Raw genomic sequence first — 20,173 nt, forward strand, 5'->3', positions numbered from 1 at the left:
CAACCTGGCTTGCCACCACCTATGCAAATGGCATTGTTGAAAGATCATTGCCTCTCTGGGTCCATACACAATCCATCTGTCCAGCCTGAAAAAGCCAAGGCTGTTTAAAGTAGAATATTTATACCTGCAAGAATAACCACTGCAACTCTCGCTATGGTCAGCAAAAAAGAATAAACTGCTGAAAGTCAAGGGAGGCTCATTTAAAGGCAGTTATATCTGGGAAGGTCAGAATATTTCGTTCTGTGTATACCTACCATTTATTTGTATATTTATGTGTACATGTGTGACAGCTCTCACCATGAGGAAAGGAGGTGGAGTGAGCGGGAGATGTCTGTGATGAAACCTGTCTCCTATAGAAGAGTGGGGGCAGAAAGACCTGGAAAACTTCAAAACAGCCCATCCTCAGGGAATTTCAACCCTGCTTTACCAAAAGGCTTCCACAAAGCAAAGAACTCCTGAGGAGTCTGAGTTAACTTACACGTATCTGAGACAAGGATGACTCTCTGAATGACAGCACAATTGGCCCTGTTTAAAGCTCTGCTTTCAACATCGCTGTGCAGAAGCAGGGTAACACGCTGCTCCTGTGGGAGCACTGCAAATCCCAGGAGCTGGCAGATCTGATAGCACATGTAAGACTTCCTTTTTTTTTAATGAAGTTCTGGCCTATGATTAGTTGGTTTAATTCTGCTTAGCAAAGTTCAATTTATGCTTTACGAGCACCATTTGTATTTGGGTGTCTGCTTCTGTGGTGACGGATGCCACATAACTTTGGGTGGGTTTGGAAATGGTTTTCCTGTCCCCACAAAAAATCCATCATGAAGTCAAACCAAGCTCTCTTTAGAAGAGGAGGAAAAAGATCATACACTGGAATGGGTTGCCCAGGGAGGTTGTGAATGCTCCGTCCTTGGCAGCGTTCAAGGCCAGGTTGGATGAGGCCTTGGGTGCCATGGTTTAGTGTGAGGTGTCCCTGCCCATGGCAGGGGGGTTGGAACTGGATGATCTCAAGGTCCTTTCCAACCCAAACCATTCTATGATTCTATGATTCTATGATTCTATGATTCTATGTGCGTGCTGTTTCATTAGCCCGGATTCTAGTGTGTAGTGTCCCTGCCCATGGCAGGGGGGTTGGAACTGGCTGATCTCAAGGTCCTTTCCAACCCAAACCATTCTATGATTCTATGATTCTATGATTCTATGATTCTATGTGCGTGCTGTTTCATTAGCCCGGATTCTAGTGTGTAGTGTCCCTGCCCATGGCAGGGGGGTTGGAACTGGCTGATCTCAAGGTCCTTTCCAACCCAAACCATTCTATGATTCTATGATTCTATGATTCTATGATTCTATGTGCGTGCTGTTTCATTAGCCCGGATTCTAGTGTGTAGTGTCCCTGCCCATGGCAGGGGGGTTGGAACTGGCTGATCTTAAAGTCCTTTCCAACCCAAACCATTCTATGATTCTATGACTTGATGTTCAGAAAAGGCACTTCGGACATCAAGATACTCCTGGGTCTCCCGGAGGTACCTCCCTCATCCTTTGGTGCCCAAGCTCTTTGTGTGAATCAACACATGCTTATGGGAGCAAGGATTTCAGAGCACAGATTTCTCACATCCCAGATTAGTTTTTAACCACGCAACTAAAGAGTTTGTCTCTTTCTTGGTCAGCTGAGTATTTCATTACTTATACAGCTGCAAGAGGACCTCATTGGTCATCAAGCAGCCAGGTCTTCTGGGGTGAATGACTTTCTGCTTCACAACCACATAGCAGCAGCCAGATAGCTTTTTTCCTGACACAAGTTTAGGCTGAGGCTGGTGTGGTTTTTTTGTGACTGGCACCAGATCTGACAAATTAATATCTTCACATGAAGGACAGAAAATGAGATTTCATCAAAAACTGCAGGCCAGCAGTTGTGTTCAGCAGCAGGTCACATGCAAATCCATGGCAACCATGAGATTTCATTGTCAAAGTGTTATAATGTGGATTATCAGGAGCATACACATATAATGAACATATACAAACCTCCCGATAGCCAAATCTGGCTGCCCTGAGGCACTTAAGAATTGCTGGTCTAGAAAAACCTGAAGTGGATTGGATGTGGCAGGCTCCTGCTTCAGCCTCAGCCAGCTCTGTGAGCTAAATCCTCCTTCCAGAAGAGTAGAGAGCTTGCTCTTTAATTGAGAGAAGTAGTTAAGAGATTATCACATCTCATAAATGGCTCAAATCCTCCCGTGGAAAGATGCTTGGGTGAAAATACGTTTTATTTTTAGTACATTGTTGCTGTGCTCCAGTCATAAAAAGTGAAGTGCAGGAAGGCAGTGATTTCAAGGGAGAACTGAGAGCTGCTATTCACACCATCGCTGAATTCTTACTCCTGTCCAAAACGTAATCTGAATTGTGGTGGGTTTGCTGGTTATTTATCCATTTATTTACTTGTCATGGGATTCTCAAAGCTTTTATTTTGCACAAAATGATTGACTTAGCACAGTTGACTGCAAAGTTTTGATTGCAGTCTTTGCATTGCATTAGCACCTAGAGATGTCAGTTGAGATCAGGACCGTATGTGCATACAAGGCTATAGTGACAAACAAGGCTTGTCTGATGAGCTAATGATTTATTTCAGCCAACAATGAAAGAATATGTTTCTGTACTACTTTTTAAGATGAGGAAACAGCTAGCCCAGGGTCACACAGAAGTCATTGTGATAGAAAGCAACTGAATCTGGGTTCCTGAAGGTAACTTATAAGATGACTATTGTTTTCATCTCTGATTCATCAATGAGCATCAAAGCTCATTGAGTTACATAGAAAAGCAGAGATAAATAACTTCCCTTCCCTTCCCTTCCCTTCCCTTCCCTTCCCTTCCCTTCCCTTCCCTTCCCTTCCCTTCCCTTCCCTTCCCCTCTCTTCCCCTCCCTTACCCTCCACTCCCTCCCCTCCTTTCCCCTTCTTTTCACTTCTTTTCCTTTTCCCTTTTCCTTTCCCTTTCCCTTTCCCTTTCCCTTTCCCTTTCCTTTTCCCTTTCCCTTTCCCTTTCCCTTTCCTTTTCCTTCTCCTTCTCCTTTTCCTTTCCAGCAACAGGCATCATGGGATGATAGAAAGAGTCAAGGAATATCATATTTGCTGTTGACTTCACTGAGGAGCAGAATTTCATATTAGGGCTCCTGAGGATTGTTCCGTTTTCATCCAAGTCTCATGACCTTTGGGGGTGTCCTGCTTTAGGGAGCTGTCACCTGCTTTGAGAGAGAAAAGGGTTAATCTTCTCTTGATGGAGAGCATCTGAACTTGAGAGAAGATGGTGCAAAGGCAGTCTCAGTAGTCATAGGAGAAAGCTGGGCATAGGCAGTATCAATGCAGGAGAAGCCCTGAGGAAAGAAAGGAACTGTGCCATGAGCCAGTGGCATCTGAAGATGGGCTGCTGAGAGCACACAAGACAAATATGAGGAGCCAAGAGCTGGTGAGATGGGCATCAGGAATAGAAAATTTAACCTTCAGAAACCTAATGAGTCTGCAAATGTCATCTGTGCCTTTTATCTCTTTCTACCCCTGTCCCCATGCAGGTGTCAGTAGGCAGCAGGGTGTCAGTACCTACTGCTTGTAAGAGGGATGAGCCAAAGATCCAATAAATCAGGACATGCCAGCTATCCCAAAAGGTTCTCCATGGTTTGCACCTTCATTCCTAGTCCTACTTCATGGCAAAGCCACACCTTTACTAAAGACCCAATTAAATACAATGTTTTTTCCCTTCCACAGACTTGGTCTAGGACTTTGGGAAGTCTCCTAACCAATTCATGCCTCTATTGACCCATTTATAAATTAAGGACAATAATATTTATCTCTCTGATGAGGTGATGCCATGAAGTAGAATTCATGAACAGATATCGAGTCCCCTGAGCTGGTTAGAATACAAGCTTTGTGACAGTCTAATTTTCACCCTGTGTTCCTGAAGCCTTATACAGTTGTCTGTGTGTCTGTTTATCAGCCCCCTTACTCAAAACTGAAATCATTGTTGAATTAATCATGTTGGACAAGGACTAGGAGTCTCCAAGAAAATATAATGAAGTACTGCTAAGTTTCATGGAAATTAATGGGAGAGGAGGCGGAAAAGACTGAAATTAATACCCTCCAAACCTGGGAGCAACCCTCAGCTTAGAAAGGCTGTGATAGGACTTTTTGTCTGCTTAGTCTGACACTGTACGTACTGACCAGCCAGTTATCACATGTATATTATGGAACCAGCCACAGCATGTGGTGCCTTTTGTCAGCTGGTAATTGCTGGACCTAGAAGAGAGCCTGGAGGCATGGAGGGTACCAAGGGGAAATGATTATCTACAGGATATCTGCAGGCTTGGGAAGTGAGAGCTGAGATCATAGGGAAATCAGGAAGGAAGGAAAAAAAATGGGGCTGTTGTAGTGGAGGGAGCCTGTAGATAGAGTAGAGCAGAACCCGGTAGGTTTGCAGTCTTTGTTAGTGCCCCTACTTGCAGAAATCCTTGTTAATTGTTACTAGAACATCTGTTTACTATTTTGAATGGCTGATTTCAAAAGAGTTTACAAAATGACAGGAAATGAAACAGGAATGCTAAACAATTTTGGGTTTGGTGACAGCCAACATTTATTTCTGAAAACACTCATTAGTAAGGGAAGCCTCCAAAAGACATTTCAGAAATGGGTATTTAACTCAAAAGCCCAAAATATGGGAATAAAAATCAGCTTCATCTTTGATGCTGACATTCAACAGACAACCTTGAAACCCTGTAACAGCATAAATCTGAAAAACACAATAGCTGCTAGCAGGTTTGCAAGGAATGAAGCCATTGTAGCTGTGGGATCAGCTACTGATGATCCTGCTTTGACAATGAAAGATTTGGGATGTCAAACGTTCTGCGTGCTGCAACGCGTATCACATGCTCAAGTGATGTTCAGTCAGAAAGGAAAGGTAATAGCCAGCAGCTTTATAACTCTGTACCACCCTCAGTATGGTGCCAAAAAAAAGACCAGCATTGATGTTGGCTTCAAATAAGTCTACGTGCTCACTACTTTATGATAAGGGGATAAGGAATGCTTGGCATGTAAACTGAACAGTGGAAGAGATGAAGCTAGAGGGTGGTGGTGGATGGTGGATAGTAAGGCTTAGTTTTCATGAACATAAATGATGTTTTATCTCCAATATCACATTTGGAGAAGGATTTTATGCATGTGTGTGGTCTCATTAATCTTTTTAACATTATTAATACAAGAACCTATAATTGATTTCTTAATGTGTATAACAGCCACTTACCTCATCTGGCAGAGAGGTGATGACAAGCCAGAGCTGCCAAACCAACTGAGCTAGTAGGAAGTTTCCTATGCTGGTCAGATACTACAGATTAAATTGAACATTTATAATCTCAACCTCTATGAACAACTGAGCCTCCCATGCTTTGTTCAGGCACATCTCTATTTTAAGTTCAGATGTAGGTGTAAGTGCAAGTTAACTTTATCTTTTATACATTTCTAAGTGAAAAGCAAGGGAGGGGAGACAGTGGTACCAACACTCTCTGTCCATACTTGGTTTCACTTTGAAGATGTAAGGAAACTCTCCTCCAAAATATGCATTCTGTTCTTGTTTAACCTCATGTCATGCCATTGACTGCTCCTCATGCAGTGCATATAAATGTTTATTTCTGCAATAAAGCCACTCTTAGTACTAGGAATTGCAGTTTGGCCAAAACGTATTTCCTTCTTTTTTCTTTTCCTTAATGAAGTAAATCAACCGACTTACTGCTTGTGTGAAGAGGTGGGTGTAGGTGTAATTTATTTAACACGGTCAAACAGGCAGACTAGCAAATTCCTAAATGTTGGTACCCTCTTGTTTTCTGTGAAGTAAGGTGCCTGATCCATATCATTTCCAATGATGAGTCAAGAAACAGGAGAGAAATGGCAGAGAAACAATCACTTTACTGTCTATGCATGGGGGAAAATTAAAGTTTTATGATTCAAATTCAATAGGAATAGGTGGAATGTTTTAATGTATTGAATGTTCCAATACATTGGAGATCTGGGCAATTTGCAAAGTTTTGATGTAATGGAAGTGAAGGGAAACTAGAATTAAGCCTGGAAGAGAAGTACTGCGTTCTGTTCCAAAGGAAGAATGGCTGCTGCTCAGTTCGTGTCCTAAATCTTTGATAGAAATCATAAAATAATGAAATCATAAAATAATAAAATCATAAAATAATAAAATAGTTTGATTTGGAAGGGACCTCCTTACAGCTCATCCAGTTCCAACCCCCTGCCATGGACAGGGACACCTTCCACTAGAGCAGCTTGCTCCAAGCCCCTGTGTCCAGCCTGGCCTTGAACACTGCCAGGAATGGGGCAGCCACAGCTTCTTTGGGCACCCTGTACCAGTATCTCACCACCCTCATAGTAGGGAATTTCTTCTTCATGTCCAGTCGAACCCAACTGTCTTTTAGGTTTTAAGCTAAAACCTTTACCCCTCCTCCTATTGCTATAAGCGTTGGTAGAAAGTCTCCCTCCATCCTTCTTATAAGCCCTCTTCAAGAACTGAAAGGCCACAATAAGGTCTCCCCAGAGCCTTCTCTCCAGGCTAAGCAGCTTCAACCCTCTCGGCTTCTCTTTGTAGGAAAGGTGCTCCAGCTCTCCACTAAACCATTTTCTGGTTTTGGTAGCCTAACAAAGACCCTGTGGATCCATAAGAGGCACCTTGCTTCTACTGCTCCAGGTTGTTCTTCCTACAAAGTTCACAGAACTTCCCATCTATTTAATGCTCTTCACCTCTATGTTTGCTTGATTCTTAAACTATTTCTGCTATTTCTCAGCTTCTTTTACCTTTTCACTCAAATTTGATCAGGGTCTCCCTGTCAAGGAAATTTATCTGAGGATGCTACCAAAAGAACAGAGATCTTCAAGTTCTCTTTCAAGCATCTCTCTTCTTCAAACATTTCTATATTCTCCGCACATTCAGAAAAATATTAATGTCTAAAATACCTTATATTTTTGTCAAGATCTTTTGCCTTCCAGATCTTCACACAGTGAGGATCTACACGGGCTCTCTATTTGCATGAGCAAGTGCAAAGGCAGGTCTTTCCACAGATTTTTCCATTCACCCCTGCCAAGCAAATCAGCACTGCCATGCCCCAGGGGATCTGCATAAGAACTTTTGTGTCATTGGGTCTTTCACATGTATAAGCATTTCCATGCAGGAAAAGGCTGAGGTCTTTGTAGTCTATATAGATTAGTCTATATAAAGTACATAGTCTATAGTATATATATGTATACTATATAGTGTATAAGTATATAGTCCATATAAAGTCTATAGGACTTTCCTCTCCCAGTGCTTATATACAATTTCTTTTGAAGAGACAGCTTCCAGGGCTATCATTCCAAGAAATTTTCAACATCTCTATTCATTTTAAATGTTAATTAAATGGGAAATGGGAAAAATCAAGTAAAACAGGTAGAAATACAATCCAAGGAGGCAAACTGGAAAATTATACTTATGGCTAGTTGAAATTTGCCAATGAGTTTATTTTGCGATCCTGCATGCATAGTATGCATGTGTGTAGAAGTATGTGTGTTTGTGCACATATGTGTGCATATATGTGCAAATACATAGAAGTTATACAGTGTTTACACATAATCTATCAAGGCTGTTTTCCCCTTCCTCTGTTTAAGCTGAGTTTCTTAAGTTCATGAATCCAAGGCATCCCCAGAAGTATCTGCATGTGAACTTGAGCCAAGTCCTAAGGGAGACTTGTATGGCATTTGCAAACCCTGTTGACATTTAGAACAAAAGTCAAGCCCTGAAAACATAACAAAATTATGGGTTAGTTCTCTTTTCAGTGCCTTCATAAATTAACAATACTGTCATCCTTGTCATTTAACACTATGGCTGCATCAGCATAGAAATTCATATTAACAGCACTGACCCACTGGTCACTGAGCCCTAAGTATGCAGCTCACAATGGCCTGCAGTGACTTTGCTTTAGCAGAGCTGCATCAGCTAACACATATTATGGGCTTTCCAACCAGAAATCAGTGGTGATGGAGAGAAAGAAAACAAACTGGACTGTTTCTTTGTGTAGAAACATATATTTATTCTTCATTTTATTACTGTCACAAAGCCCTTGTGGAAGTTCAAGATCTCTACTAGATGAAGAATGCAGTCTTCTAACAATCTCAGTTTTTATATACTTAATCTGCCTGATTTTAGTGGCAAAAGAGAGCTTGGCTATGGCCCTTCCTTCTTGAATTACCTCACTGAATTCAATGCAAATGGTCTGGCAACCTTCGAAAGCATTCCAGCTTAGATAGGGAGCCTGAGATTTTCAGCATCCTTAGTTTAACATTGTGCTTCTGAAAGAGCTTGGCTCTGGACCCTTTAGCTGTCCAAGTTATATTTATAGTCATACTTGGCATCTACCTGCCACAGATCTCAAGGCAGCTTTACAAATCACTGCTCCCCTTAGTTTACAAAGAAGTTATGAAGACTTGAACGTACCCAGTAGCGGTTGTCCAGACTCCTGGTCTGAAGAGTTATTATGCTCTGAACTGCAGTGTCCCTGCAACATTAGAAACTATATAGTCTGGAACAAAACTAAACAAAGCTGCCTTGATTCACTCTGAATACTACTGTGGTAGGTCTAAAGAAGAAAAAAAGGTATAAATATAAATGCAAGCTACTGATCCTATGGTTAGAATGTCAGTAAGGACAATTTAATACTATACATAGAGAAAGTGTGTATATAGTATTAAGGAGATGTGTGTATTTTATCTTCTGTCAATGCATAAAGCTGTCTGAGTGTAATAATAATTCTCAGCTGGGCCTACCTCAGCATAGATTGCTTACAAATCATGGCAAACATTTGTACGGAGCAAAGCACAAGACACAGATGAATAGGAAAAAGCCTTATCCCTGAGCAGGGGCACCTCTGGAGATACCTTTATGTATTTTACTATATATAAAGCCAAAATCCACAAGAATGATGAAGTCCATGTTTAGCTCCACAGTTCGCAGGTCTGATAGAACTTTACAAAGCGGATGGTCAAATCCTTCAGTCTTCTGAATACCCCTTTTCTCCTAGCGATGAAAAACCTTTTGGTATTAAATACTTCAGCAGAATTAACCTTCTTTCTAGCAGAAGATGTCAAAGAACTGTGAAAGGTTCAGGAATTATGTATAATTAGCTTTCTCAATGAGGGAAACTGAGGCTTAGGAGTGCCTTGTCTGAGGAATTAAGCTTCACTGCAGCATCATCTGTTCAGACCACTGTGAGCATTGTAACTTGTTGTAGGGTAGACTACAGCACCATTCAGACTGTGCATTGACATATACAATATTGGCATATGGTAAACATGCTATATTATTTTGTAATTACACTTACACAAAATGTAGAAGTTTTGGTTTTCATTGCTTCTTTTTTCATTTTCTTTTTCTTTCAAATCAACTTAAGGAAGGAACAGCAACTTTGGACACAAAATTAAGGTCAGTGTTTCTTCCCTAATCAGCCTCATGGCCTCATTCTTTCTCCAGCAGGATGATGGACTGGTTGTAGCCCTGCCAAACTCTCTGTCCTCAGCCAAGTGTGCCAATCCCTAGGAAGCTCCTGGTCCAGGTCTTGCTTTGCCTCAGGTCTCTCCCTCCACTATTGTCCCTGTTCAGACTCAGTCTATTGAAGGCAGTCACTCTAATGACAGCGAATAGCATTTTCCTTTTCATTGCATTTGCAAGGGGAATGGCTTTAACCTGCCAGAGGAGGGATTGAGATGAGCTCTTAGGCAGAAGCTCTTCCCTGTGAGGGTGCTGAGGCACTGGCCCAGGGTGCCCAGAGAAGCTGTGGCTGCCCCATCCCTGGCAGTGTTCAAGGCCAGGCTGGACACAGGGGCTTGGAGCAAGCTGCTCTAGTGGAAGGTGTCTCTGCCCGTGGCAAAGGGTTGGAACTGGATGAGCTTTAAGGTCCCTTCAACCCAAACCGTTCTGTGAAGTCACCATTGAAGTGTATTCCCTTTCTGCTTTTATTTATATGCCTGTTATTTTTCCTGGTCAAGGGAGAACAGTAATGACAGCAAATGCTTGAGAAACAGATGAGAACCATTTGAAAATTTAGTTAAAGAGATTTAAATGCCAGTATCATTTCCAGTACATTCATTGCCAGATTAATGCATACACTGGGAGATGATCAGGATATTAGACATAGACCAAATGCTATTGCAAATAAAGGGTCTGTACTGTTATCAGTATGCTCTATCATTTAGTTGTCTTTCCTTGATTGAAGTAAGAAAATCAGAATTTCTTTATCAGGAAAAATGAAGAAAGAAGATAATCTGTTGTTTCCTATTCATAGAATCATAGAATCACAGAATGGTTTTGGTTGGAAAGGACCTTAAGATCATCCAGTTCCAACCCCCCTGCCATGGGCAGGGACACCTCACACTAAACCATGGCACTCAAGGCTCTGTCCAACCTGGCCTTGAACACCGCCAGGGATGGAGCATTCACAACCTCCCTGGGCAACCCATTCCAGTGCCTCACCACCCTCTCAGTAAAGAATTTTTTCCTTATATCCAATCTAAACTTCCCCTGTTTCAGTTTGAACCCGTTACCCCTTGTCCTATCACTACAGTCCCTGATGAAGAGTCCCTCCCCAGCATCCTTATAGGCCCCATTCAGGGAACAGCCTTTTTAATCTATATCTTAACAGCCTGGCTACCTTTTTCTCTGGGTTTAGGAGGTTTTTCCCCTCTTTTTCTCTTTATCTTTTCCTTCTTTTTCTTCCTTTTTTTCTTTTTTTTTTTTTTTGCCTTATTAGTTTTTTTTTTTCTTTTTTAATACAAATAAAGAAATGCTATGGAGGTTGTCATCAATTTGACACAATAAGTGGAAGCCTAATTCTCCACATTTCCAATGAAATTTAAATCCAAAGGCATGACTGGACACTGCAGACTAACCTCATTTCTGTAATTCATTTGGCTTCATTCAGTTGTATGTGGGATAAATTTAGTCATTATTTTCAAATGTGAGCTAATAACTCAACTGAAATTCAGGTGCAAAGCATGTAACTGCAGGGACAGTGCTTTACACAGATCATCATCTTCTTTCCCTCATGTTTTCATAGATCTTCAGGAGGAATTCTGCCTTGACATATAGGAATATCTTGATATACCACAGTTATAGTCCCTCTCAGCTGTCGTCTTCCATCAACATAACAAGATCTATCAGACTAGTTTAACCCTCTAATCTCTGTAGAAATGCTAGTGTGGACATAGCCGGGGATGCCTTTGGGCTGACCTTGCCTAGATCACCTTTTGTATGTCCCTAAGGCTATCACTTTGATTTTTGTCCCATGGCTTTCTTGATATTTGTACTTGGGTGAAGAAGAGCACTTTGAATTCTGGTCTTGTGAGCTACAGCTAAACATAGGAAAGCATAACAGGACCAGATTCATAGACTGAAGGGGTTTATTCTGAGGACCTGACATCTCCACTATAATTATTTTGGTGTGCTGCTTCAAGCTAGCTCTACTCTAGTCCCATAGGGTAAATGCCCATTAGTGGCTGAAACATGTCAAGTGAATGTCTGAAGCCCATCTTTCCCTTCGCTTCTATGTGAAAGGGATCCAGTTTGCTCCAAGGCAACTCTGAGATGCAAACCAAATCAGAGTGAGTGGGGACCATCAACAGGTTTGCTGCAGTAGCACCTTCCTGATGCAAAGTAAAACACTAGTGTAGATGCATACATATGAGACACAGAAAACTTGTTACCTTTTTGTTTCCAGCGTTGTTGGACTGCTTATTAAACAAAGAATCTGGATAGCTTCATTCAGACAGGACAGCTTGTTTGCAGCAAGCGTCTCTGGTGGTTTAGGTGGGTATCATAATCCAGTTTGTGAGGCAAATGCCACCCCTCTCCCCTTAAAAATAAACACATAACAAACGAAATTATGCAATCTCTTCATATTTCCTCACTCCTTATTTTTCATACAAAATAGGGGAGGGGGAACATGTTTTACTGAGGCTGGATTTACAATTGAAGCTTCAATGGGGAGCACAGACCAGGATGGTGGGGGTAAATATGACTGAGGAGGTAGCATCCATGCCATTAAGACTGCAGGAAAGCTAGGGATAGTACATATCCTTTAGAAAAATCAGTATATTTGGGGAAACTGGTAGCTAAACAAGAAAGGTTTGTGCACAAAACATAAACTTGATTTTGTTTCTGTATTTTCTAACAGATAATAGTTTTGTAATAAACACTTTCCTCTTCAACTGTGTATCCTGTTGTGAATCACAGAATGGTTTGGGTTGGAAGGGACCTTAAAGCTCATTCAGTTCCAATCCCCTGCCATGGCCAGGTTCAACTTTCACTTGACCAGGTTGCTCAAAGTTCCATCCAACCTGACCTTGTTATCCCACAGGGATAGTGGAGCAAGTCATGAGCATTTATCTAAGGGAAAATACAACCGCTTAAATATTAGGAAATATTCTGCATACTTCAGATAGAAAAAAAAATTTACTTCCATCTAAGCTATAAATTCCTACAGCCTCCTGCTGACCTTGGTCATAAACCCACTGATGTTTACAATCTATAAGTAAGGGATTAGACGGGGAAACCTGTCAGCTATACAGTATCACACTAGGCATTTTAATGCCTGAAGATGATGCAAGAGGGGAGCAGGGAAGACGGCTTGCAGATTCTTTTCCCTTCCACTAATTTATTCAGCCCCCCACACTCCCTTGACCTGTGATCTTGCACAAGCCTCAAACCAAGCTTTATCAGTGCATGGCTATATGGATGTCAGTGTATTAAAAAAGCCTGACTGATGCTGTGAAGAGTGTTGGTGGCATGGGGGATGAGCGTGGCTGGGCAAAGCCGTGAGCAATCAGACACTTCATTCTTCTTTTAAGAAGTGTTACATATCCCGGCTGTGGTATTCTGGCTCCTTCTAAAACGTGTCAGCTTAAACAATCCCTGCAGCACACATCTCTTTTGCTCTAGTCCTGTAAGAGCTGTTCTGTTCCACCCCACAGCTAGCACTGAGATTTGTATATAAATGAAAGCTACTGAAATGATTCATGGTCACTTCATTATTGCTGCTGTGCTGGATGAGAGGGGTTGGAGCATTTGCAGTACCGTATAGAAATATCCTCGGCTGGAGGGAGACAGGTAACAGTCTGGGCTGCCTCCAGCAGAGGGAAGTGGTACACACACACAGAGCAAAGCGGCCGCGAAGGATGCCAGGTCTTGTGTTTGCAGAGCTGCAATTTCCCCCTGCCAGCACAAACGACTGATTTAATCCCCTTTGCTTCCTTGCCACAACGGTCTTACCCAGAGCAAGAAATGAGGTGTCACCACGCGAACCCTCACATACACCCCCCCTGCGGTAAGACTTACGTACGCGCTGGATTTTAAGTCTGAAGAGTAAGTGCTGGGAAACACAGGTGCAGCAGGGCTTCAAATGCAGTTTTGTTTTGAAGTATAAGGTTTTACTATTATGTTACAGAGGCTGCTTTAAGCTGGGGTTGCCTTTTCTCTGAAACTCATCTGCAGGGATGACAGGGACACCCTTGAAATGTCTTGGGCTTGTACAGGCGGTCTCAGCCCTACCTGTGTACATCCACATGTGGATGTACACTCATATTCCTGCACACCAGCACACAGCTGAAGGCTGCCCAGACACATAGTTGTGAGGCTTTTCCCTCTCCTTTTGCTTGTTATACTCACATCTTTCTGTCACAACAGGGTCCCCTTTGGGTGTACACAAATACACACACATGCCTACACTAACCATGTAAACATGCACTTGTATCTCACATGGAAGACATCCTTTGACCGCTTCTCCTTGACAGTTATACATCTTTTAAGTATATTTGGCTCTTCCCTTAGCTCCTCTGTCTTTAGAAACAGCAGAAGCCTGCTGGAAGATGTCCTTAACCCTGAACTGCCTTAATACTGTTTGCAAAGCAACCAGATAACTTTGTCTCTCCCTCACCCCAGCTAATGCTGCAGGGAGGCAAGTTTTGCCTCAAGCTTTCAACCTTTTGAATGCATGGATTTTCTACGCTGAGCTTTATAGGTGGGTAACAAGAAGATCCTATTAAACTGAAATCAAGTAGCCAAAGGATTATCAGCTCAGCAAATCAGAAATGTATAGTACCTATCCTTCCTTCACCGCATCCCTTCCTGCTCACTGCAAGAAAGAAAGAAGGGGGAAAGAAAAGATGGTGAAGGGGGATAAAAGAACAACAGAGATCAACAGAGGCACTGGCAATGTCTTGATTTCATATGTAGGAAATTAATTGTGGCTGCTAAAGATGCAGCCTCCTTAATGAAGAGGCTGCTGCAATATCATCGCAATAACTAGCAACCTGCATGTTTGATTACAACAGGTTGAGCCACTGCACGCTCCCTTGTGCCATGCTCAGAGGAAATAAACTAAATGTCTATACCGGAGGCTTCTTCATTTCCTACGCAGAGATCTACTTTAAGGCAGGCTTTTCACGGCACCTTTCTATGCCAAGAAGGGGCTGGCGATGGCTTATTTACCTACTTACCTGTCCTTGAGCTGTGTGGCTTTTAGTTGAATGAATTAAACGGGCTGTGTCGAGTGATGCTTTGGGCCTTTTGAGTCTGGATTTAATTCTCAAAAGAGTTTTTGCTTAAAACCTGCTTTTCAAGTTCTCAAGCAGCTATCGGCAGTCTGCAGGATGCAGTTCTCTTAAAGGACCTCGGTGCCTGTGAGTAAGGAAAATCATCATCCTATCTGGCTACATTGCCTGCTTTTAGGTTTCCTATGTATTTGTGATAGACTGAAAGTGGAATGAGGGCTTGCTAATACAAGGAAACTTGTCTTTTTCTACTAAATTGCTTTACTTGTTTGCTGTGTGTGACGATGGGACCAGATTTTCAGCTGCTGGGAGTTACTTTAAACCCACTGCTAGCAGATATGTTTATTTTTTAATGCTGTAATAGCACTTCTAATATTCCTGAGTGGATACACTTATTTGCTTTGCTTTGAGCAACCAGTTCTGACTTGCAGGACATTAGTGGTAAATACTTGAAAAACTCTTCTAGTCAGGAACTTTGATTTTAGCATCTAAAGCAGAGGAAAATCTCAATATCTGGTTTTGGCAATGGGGGTGTTTGGAATTTGTTTTCCAGGATCTTAGCAGCAACAAAATTTCAGGGGCCAAATGCCCATTTGTATAAGTTGAATTGTCTGTGAGGCAAGGAATTCTGTGGTCCATCAGAAGAGCTGGCTGTTGTTATGGACATGCAGTGATTCTTTTCCCTTCGAGTGCCTAGGAGAAGAAACAAAAAACTGTGTGAAAGAGAAAAACATGCCCTAGAAATATGCACCAGAAGATGCCTTTTCTCTTTAATACACTGCAGAAAGTTTTAGAGATGTTGAGCCAAGCATACTAAAGCAAAACATGTATTAAATCTGGCATGACACTATATAGTAAATTGTTTTTTTCCTGTGGTTTCTGTAGTCTAGTGTTTGGTTTTTTCTCCGTGCTATGCATGATCACTGTTTTCAAGCATATTGTGTTTTTACATATGCACATACGTTTGGTAGGGGGAGAGAGGAAAGCATAAAGATCTTAGAGAGCAAAAAAGCAGAGGTCCCTTTCCTTGCTGGAGTTGTCATGCATTCGTCAGGAGCAGGATGCAATAGATGCTGTCAGAGCTCTCAGTGATGCTCAGGACAGAAGTACAGTAAATCATCCAAGCTCAGGCCCTGCTTCGGAAGTGTTGGCTCACTATTTACTACTGTGAGTAGCTAGAGCTCATCGTACACCATGCTGGGCTCTTAAGTGAGTGCAAAATAGTCCCTGGCTGGAGATCTGCATGCTTCATCCCAAATAAATTCTGGATAGTGAAAAGCAGCTTCTGTAGGCAAAAGATCTTTCCAGATCTGGTCTGATGCACCTGAAATGAGAATTTGGACCTAAAGAGAATAGTTACTATTATTATTATTATTATTAGCACTGCTATTATCTCTATGTAAACAACATACCACATACCATGACAAAACTGCTGCTTTTATCTCTCTTTGTAATGCCCCAAATCCTGTAATCTAATTGTTACACATCCTTGCTCAAAAGAAAGGCTCAAATATTAGCTTAAGGTTGTAATAGCAATTAGCACTGCAGAAGCTTAAGCTATCTGTGTAGATCACAGGGTTTGCGCACCACATGTTTTATCAGTAGGTTAACTTTATCGTCTAACACTGGAAATCCTGAATTCAGCTGATTTTCTTAGGTGTCTATCTGTCCTGAATATTTGTGCTTTATCTTTTATGCTTTGTGTGAATGTGCATTAAATACAGAAGGACGTGTAAAGGGTGAGGAAAGGGAGAAAATGGGGAGGAAACCAAGTGTCCTAGGACTGGAAAGGTACTAAATAGTGCCAAAATGTGTTTGAAAGAGGAGTGGTAGTGGGATCTGCTTAACCGATGGTAGAACCAAGGCAGAAGTATGTTTTCATTCCCCTCTGCTGGTCCGTGCCTAGTAATTCACTCCTGGATGCAGAGGTGAGCAGGGCAGCTCTGCCCTCACTTATGTGTCCCAGTTTCCCAGGGAAATTCCGACACCAGAGGTTTGGAAACTGAATGCTCTGACTTCGACACTGTGGCAAATTTACTGCATGCCTTTACTAAGAGGATTTTAAATTGAACTTTTGAAACCTAATCCAGTTTGTCTTCTGGTGCCTCTGTTTATTTGGAGAGGGAATAATAAGTCTCCTTCTGTAGGTTGCTCTCTGCTTGTGCCCCACTTTTCTGCTTTTCCTTAACCTTTCCATATTGGTAAGCATCTGAAACAAGGTATAGGATTAGGAGGACTTTTACATTTAACCAGGTTAATTGTTCTTAGGCTCTGAAGATAAAAGAGAAGGAAAGCCCTTATTAGAGAAGCTAACCCCAACCCAGGAGTTAGAACAACTGAGTCTCTCCATTAGCAATTTAAAACACAGATCCCTCCCCATCAAAATCATACACTCCTTCCTTCCTTTGCTTCTCCAGTAACACGATATTCTCTTTGACCTCAGTCCTCAACATGGCTTTCATTTCCAATTTTGTCTACCCTTGCTCACCCATCATAGAATCATAGAATGGTTTGGGTTGGAAAGGACCTCAAGATCATCAAGTTCCAGATCCCCTGCCATGGGCAGGGACGTCTCACACTAAACCATGGCACCCAAGGCTCCACCTAACCTGGCCTTGAACACTGCCAGGGATGGAGCACTCACAACCTCCCTGGGCAACCCATTCCAGTGCCTCACCACCCTCACAGTAAAGAATTTCTTCCTTAGATCCAATCTAAACTTCCCCTGTTTCAGTTTGAACCCGTTACCCCTTGTCCTATCACTACAGTCCCTGATGAAGAGTCCCTCCCCAGCATCCTTGTAGCCCCCTTCAGACACTGGAAGCTGCTCTGAGGTCTCCACGCAGCTTCTCTTCTCCAGGCTGAACAGCCCCAACTTTCTCAGCCTGTCTTCATACAGGTGGTGCTCCAGCCCCTGAGCATCCTCGTGGCCTCCCCTGGACTTCTTCCAACACCTCCAAGTCCTTCTTATGCTGAGGACACCACAACTGTGCACAGTGCTCCGAGTAGAGTCTCACGAGAGCAAAGAGGCAGGATCACCTCCTTAACACTCCCTCTAGAAAGGTCCCCTCTCCTCTCCTGGCCAGCTGCACTGTGTGCAGATCCAAGAAGTCCCTTACAGGTAGCTGAGCTGGCCAGTTTGCATGTGCTGACTGGCCAGCTGGCAGCCTAAGCAATGCAATTAGCTAACGAGCTTACACCACCGCCTCTCACTCAACCGAGCTGTGCTTTGTCGTCGTCTCCCACGCCACTGACTCCTATAAAACATGTGGGATATTTATAGCTTTTAAGCTTTCACCCCTCTAGAGAACAGGGTGAAATTAGCCACCAGGTTCTGAGTATATTGCTGGGTGCAGGATTGACAGATGGGGAGCCAGATGGACAGACAGCACTCCTATAAAAGCTTTATTTCCTCAGGAAAAGAGGCTGTTGGGTCTCAGCACTACTAGGATGGAGTTATAGGGTGGGGGGGATTATGACCCTCATTAACAGATGTCATGTGTCAGGCACTTCTGCAAAGAGATGTAGAGGAAAAGTAAGTGAAGTGCCTCATTTTGTTTTGAAGGTGTGAGTTTAAGTCCTGTTCTGTCTTTGGCAGATTCACAGCAAACTGTGGCAGCTACTCATTCAAAAGGGAAAGGGAAAAGAAGGCAGATTTGTCACTAGCTCCATTACTCCTTTGTGTATTGTCATTTAAAAGCATTCTTGTGGCTTTTCTTAATCTAACCTAATAGGCTCATGAAAGCTTTTTCTGATGGTTTTCTTTACCCAGCCCAACAGGATAAATTAAATAGCATATTAAGACTGTAGTCTCTCATCTTGCAAATGACTGAGCCCATCCTCTGACCCAGTTGCACTCTGAAAATGGCTGGATCAGGGATGATCAAGCCTAACAGGTAATGTAGCCTATATCTGGGGATTTCAAACAAGAAAAAAGACCTTTTTTAAAAGCTACTGACTACTGGGTCTTGAACCCACCACTTAAACATCACTTTCTAAAGCTGTAGTCACTAGATGTGAGAATACTACAGCAAAAATCCAACCTCTGCAACCCCTCGCTGGGGTTTAGTAGTGGTAGTGTAGTTTTTGGACTGTTTGGTCCCTGGTAGACTCACGATTGAGTAAAAGTCTACAGGATCAAGCACTTATATAGCCTCTTACATATAGATGATATATTTTATAGCATCATAGAATAGTCAGGGTTGGAAAGGATCTTAAGATCATCTAGCTCCAATCCGCCTGTCATGGGCAGGGACACTTTTATGGCATCCCCCCTTTGCAGCATCCTAGGGCATGTGGGGAGTGTAAAGGATGAGAAAGGTGAAATACCATAGTTGGGATGATTATCACGTGCAGAGTTGATATGAGAGCAAAACCCACCTCCAGTGGTTATCGGATTTCCCCCAGGAAAGCAGATGTAACCTTTGGTTGAGCCCAAATTCCTGCTGCAAGTGTTGATCAGCAAGAATACTTTGAGTTGTCCTCACTGCTGTGTTCATCTGAAAGCTGGAAGGTTGTCTGTAGGTGCTGACTGCAATGTGGGGCAGCCTGAAATGGAGAAAGTAAACAAGTTACAGGAAGTAATGCCATTACCTGCATTTTTTGACTGAAATGGTGTTACTCAGTTTTATTTTGACCTGTAGGATATCTATGAAAACATCTCAAGCTTTTGATCCCATGCAGAAAGTCACCACAGCTAAGGGTATCCGGTGCTATAAAATAGGCACTGCTGGAGCACTTCAGAACAACTTTCACTCCTCATTTTCCAGTAATCCGTTGTGCCTTCAGCACAGAAAGCCTTGTAATCATTCCCTCTTTCTTTTCCTTCACTGCAAAAGTTCCTCTGAAAACAACCCATCAGGTCCAATCTTCAGAAATATTCACTGACTTCTGAGGGATGTTCTCATGTCTCTGAGTTCCGAGTTACTGTAGAAAATTTACTTATGGAGGATGGCAATCCAAATAATCTTATTTTTGTCTGAAAGTACATAAAGGTCGTATCAAAATCTCATTGGAGCTCCATCCTAGGAAAAAAGAAGTTGCTTGCTTATGAAATTCTGTTATAAATGAATTTTGCATCTGGTCCTGCAAATGTACATGCCTGTTTCTTTGTGACCCCTTGCAATGAATAAAGGCAGGAGATGTGAGTAGAGATGTGCAGGATTAAATCTGTTGCTTTCATTTCTTTTCTTTTTTCCCCCCTGTGGCATTTTAATGATAAAAGACCAATTTCTGCCCTTGCTTAACCTCCAGCAACCCCACTGATTTCCTTGTTCATTCCAGATTGTAATGAATGACTTTACACACTGGAGCCCTTTTGTTCTTTCTCTTCCAGATTGAGTGTCTCAGCCCAGACAATGGGCTCCTGCCCACGGGAGTATAAGACTGGGATCAAAACACTGACTTTAGCAGACATGCTCCATCACCACTGAGAGCTGAAGCTGGTCTCTGATATACAAACTTTAATGGAGCATAAGCCAGGGAAGAACATGCAAGTAAGCACCATTTTTAACTCCTTAGCATACTTTGTGTTTGTATCAGCCCTGACTCATGGTTTATATACATAGGGTATG

This window comes from Psittacula echo, assembly GCF_963264785.1.
Source record: "Psittacula echo genome assembly, chromosome: 3".
Lineage (NCBI taxonomy): Eukaryota > Metazoa > Chordata > Aves > Psittaciformes > Psittacidae > Psittacula > Psittacula echo.